This window comes from Anomaloglossus baeobatrachus, chromosome 2 (genome assembly GCF_048569485.1).
Source record: "Anomaloglossus baeobatrachus isolate aAnoBae1 chromosome 2, aAnoBae1.hap1, whole genome shotgun sequence".
Lineage (NCBI taxonomy): Eukaryota > Metazoa > Chordata > Amphibia > Anura > Aromobatidae > Anomaloglossus > Anomaloglossus baeobatrachus.
Genome location: NC_134354.1, coordinates 688,522,483 through 688,527,545, shown reverse-complemented (window position 1 = coordinate 688,527,545; position 5,063 = coordinate 688,522,483).

The following is a 5,063-nucleotide window of genomic DNA, read 5'->3' as shown; positions in this document are numbered from 1 at the left end:
TCTGTGATTTTTGGAACTCCGTGTTACTAGACAGCAAGTCTCATTAGGGCCATACTGTAGCATCAGATTGCATATGAGGGACATGCTACATCAGACTTTAGCTTCTTAGCTCTGAAGCCAATTTATTCTTTTTCTTCCAAGAGCCATAACTTTTTCTTGCTGTAGATATAGTATTATGAGGGCTTTGTTGAAGGCAGGGCTGTGGAGTCGGTAAGCCAAACCTTCGACTCAGACTCCTCAATTTCCCTTGCACCAACTCCGACTTCCACATATATTGCTTATATGTAAGTGAAAAATTTATTGTAGTACAATGCGAACAGCAGACATTTAATCATTTTTATGATACAATAATCAAGATATTTACATATATTTTATGTTCTATTTATTGGAATACAACTTTAGAACACAAAACTGTAATAAATTGTAAATATGTAATACAATATGTAATATACAGTGTGTGTGTGTATATATATATATATATATATATTTTACACAAGATACACATTGTATTACATATTTACAATTTATTAGTTTTTTGTGTTCTAAAGTTGTATTCCAATATATATATATATATATATATATATATATATATATATATATATATATATATATAATATTTCACACGTGTGTGTGAATGCAGCCTTAGATCAGGAATAGAACAGCCATTTATAGGACATTTCATAACTTTCCCAAATTCCTATGAAAAAATATTCAGCACATTCTGCATTGAATGTGCAATTCAACCCAATGTACCCAATTTGTTATATATTTTAGGAGTCTGTTCATTTTATACCGACTCCGACTCCACCAAAATCAGCCCCGACTCAGACTCCACAGCCCTGGTTAAAGGAGTCGCAGTTTTCAATAAAAGCATTCATTTTACCATACAATATACTGAAAAATACTCAGTTCCGGAGCTGCCGTTTTTCAATAGCGGCTGAGTACTGCACATCCGACTAGTATTCAAAACAATAGGAGGCGGCTGATCAGTACCAAAATCAGAAGACGGGGCAGCTCTGGAACTGAGCATTTCCAGCTGCCTACATCAGCATTGAGAACAGATCGGTGGAGGTGTGGGGTGTCGGACCCCGGCCAATTAGACATTGATGGCCTGTCCAAAGGAGAAGTCATTTGTGGAAAACCTCTAAGCGGTGAAAAAAACCCAAAAACAGACGCTTGCAAAAGAAACAATTAAAATTTGGCTTGCGCTATCATTTACCAAGAACTGCAACATTTTATATAATTGGGATTTTTATTTTTTTTTTTTTTTTAACAGTAGGCCGAGCCAACAATTATTAATTTTGATTTGGGTACGTTTTATTGCATTTCTTCCGCACCCTCCCCCTCTTTAAAAAGTTAGATGAAGTAACCCAGAAAACAAGAGCTCTGGGGTTTTGTTTTCTCTATTTATGGATCTGGTTAATTCATTTTACATTTTAATAGACTGGACTTACAGATTAGGCAATATAAAAGGTATATTTTAACCCTTTCATGACCTCGCCATTTTCCATTTTATTTCTTCCAAGAGCCATAACTTTTTTTTTTTTCGCGGGACGAGTTGTTTTTTTAATGAAATCATTAATAGTCACATACAGTGTACTAAACAATGGGAAAAAAATTCAAGTTGGGTGAAGATGAAAGTAAACGAGTGTGGACATCCAACAAGACAATGATTCCAAACTTACAGCCAAGGAAACTCTCCATTGGATTCAAAGAAGGAAAATGAACCCGCTAGAATGACCCAGCCAATCACCTGACCTGAATCCAATAAAAAATTTATGGAAGGAACTAAAGTTCAGAGTTCATAGAAGGAGCCCATCTGACCTTCAGGATTTGAAGAGTGTTTGTATGCAAGAATGGACCACAATCGCACCTGAGCAATGTATAAGACTAGTTTCTCCATACAGGAGGCATCTTGAAGCTGTTAGAACAAAACTTCAGTAAGCATGTTTAATACTTTTTTTCCCCAGTGTCATCTCATTATTACACAACTTGCATTTATTGACATCTATGGTTTCATTTCTTTGCCTGTGTATATTGGATGGGTTGTTACCCACATCTGGTGAGGATTTCATGTCAATAGCCCCTTTAGAAAGATATTTACGTACAAAATTGGTGATGTGTTCAATACTAATTTTACCCGCTGTACATGTATACCCGTAGTAGGTAAAAGCATTCACTATTCACAGAAAGTGATTGCACAGGGAGGGAGAGGAGGTGAGCTGTGACAATGACTTTTACACAAGTCATGAAACAGGCTAAGAATTCAAACATCTTTAGACCACAGTTTTCTAAGTTCTATGTTGCTGTTGTAAAACATCTCCCTAAACTCTGTTAACAGTGCTCAGGCAAAATCAGGATCCCCAAAATCACGTAAGAGGACCCAGTTTGCGAGCGCTCCGGTCGACGAACAAAGCTTTTCCCAAATTTGTAACTTGGTTTTAGAGCTGGAACTCGCAATACAAGCAAATGCTCACAGCGCACACTTCCGGTTCCGTCATGTCACTGCGCTCTGATCCGCCCCCACTGTGTAAACCTGGAGGTAACTTTGTCTACTGTATAAGGTACAGCACAATATTCTTGTCATGATCTTTGCCTGGTTCAGCCACCGCTGAGCCATTGCGGTATTCCCACTCAAGGTTCCAGGTTGTGAGCTGCCTCACTCTCATGGACAGGCCGTTATATCCTAGCGCTGCACCTCCGGTGCTTTGCCAGTGATATTTCCGACTCAGCTGTGTTATGTTCAACCTGTGACCCGACCTGATCTGTCTCCCCCTCCGGATCCGACCTGACCTGTGTCTCCCATCTTGTCCATGTCACCTCCTCTGTTCCAGAGTCCTTCTCTATTCGTCTCTGCCCATTTCTCTCTGACCTATGTCCCCATTCTAGTTCTAGTGCCCTCTAGTGGGCTTGCCTGCTTACTGCTCTCTTAGGTGAGCTTCGGGGCAGCATTACATTAGACCAGGCTTGTTTTTCTACCCTAGCGCCCCCTAGTGGTTGGTCTGCTAACTACTCCCTTAGTTAGCTCCAGAGTCTCCTCAGTATAATGTTACAATTCCATTGTACAGTACTGTATAGTATACACTATATTCTGTATGTCAATTTGCATTTGTGGATACTGTACTGTAATAATTTTATATAAATAAAGAACATTTTTGTGTTGTGGAACAAATTGACTACATTTCAATTATTTCCTATGGGAACATTTGCTTTGATATAAGAGTAAATTGGTTTAAGAGCGCAATCCTGGAACGAATTATGCTCGAAATCCAAGGTTCCACTGTACTGAAACTAGAATTCAATATTCTACCATCAGAGAATCAAACACAGATGAGAAATATTTTCTAAGTTCAGTTTAAAAAAAAAAAAAAAAAGTTTAAGACTATCTGCCCACTCTGCGGAAAAATTGCCACGATTTTTAATTGCAGAAATTCCACGGATTTCCCAAAAATCCACAGTACAGCGACTCCCCAGCCATTTCTATGGCATTTGGGGAGTGCTGTGCCCATGCTACGTTTTTTGCAGTGGAAATAATGCGGATTTCCCAGCGGAAAAATCTGCAGCATGTCAATTATTCCTGCAGATTTTTCCACAAGGTCCCATACTTACCTGCCTTGATAGAAGACACCGGAGTCACTTCCTCCGGTGCAGAGGAGCGCGGTGGAGCCAGGAGCAGGAGGTGGGTGGGGCCTGCACGAGCTCCGGTCATGTGACAGCTGGAGCTAGTTCCGGTCCGCCCACCTTCTCCTGCACAGTGCAGACACGGCCGGAAAGATAAGTGCTGCGTGATGGAGGTATGAACTCCCGATCACTCCAGCACTTATTCTGCATTGAGGATGCAGTGCCGAAGCCATGGTACTGTATCATCAATGCAGAATGCTCGCAGCATATCCGCAGGACATTCCGCAATACAACCTCAGCATTAACACAGACAAAGTTGTGCTGCGGTTTTCTGGGAGCTGCTGTGGAATGTCCTGCAGATATATACATAGCCTAAGAGTGGAACAAGCTTTTAAGCTGTACATCCATGCCCCTTATATATATGGGTTCTTACCCAAACCCAACATGCTCCACTACATAGTGTCACAGCTTCTCAGTGAGGAGCCATGCATCAGCTGACAGTGTGCTCAGATCTGACACTTCACTTGCGGCTATATAGTGTTTCCTGCCTCACTGCAGACATGATGCCTAAGGCTATGTGCACACAGTGCGTTTTTCGGCTCAAAACTGCATGACTTTGCTTCCCCACCAAAGTCTGAGTTTTCATTTTTGCTATCCGCACACAATTTTTTTTTTTTTTAGCTGCGTTTGAGCAAAAAAAAAAAAAAAAAAAAAAATAAATAAAAAAAAAAATGGACATGTCAATTCTTTCCAGTGTTTTTCACCCATGCAATGCATTGGAAAAACGCAGCGATGCAAAACGCAGCCAAAAATGCACCGAAACGCGGTAAAAACGCATGAGTTTACCGGTGTGTTTTTTTGTGGCCAAAAACGCAGCATCAAAAAAGCACTGTGCACACAGCCTGACACTGTAATAATGTAAATGGTGCTTTCCTGCCAGAAACTATTATATTTCTGTACACTGCTCACTTTATATACACATGTGAAGACAAGGCCACATTCAGACTGTGCAGACTACGTGGTGTAAAATTCATCAACACGCTCTTACCGATCTTTCCATTTAGAGATTTAGGCCACGTGCACACTGACTTTTTGTTGCGTTTCTTACCTCAGTATATTGTAAGCCAAAACCAGGAGTGGGTGATAAATACTGAAGTGGTGCCCGTGGTTCTATTATACTTTTCCTGATTGTTCCACTCCTGGTTTGGGCTACAAATGCTGAGGATAAAAACTCACCAAATACTCAAGGTGTGCACGTTGACTTGGAGTGGATGGAAAATGTTAGAACAGCCCATCTGCAGATAACACATCTGGATCCCCTCTGCAAGGAGCTTGTCCTGGACGGCAAGTAGGAGATCTACTCCTTATAGTATTAACAGGAGGATGATTTGGGGGGGGTGGGGAGGGGGGGGGGGGGAACAAAAAAAAAAAACAAAGCAACG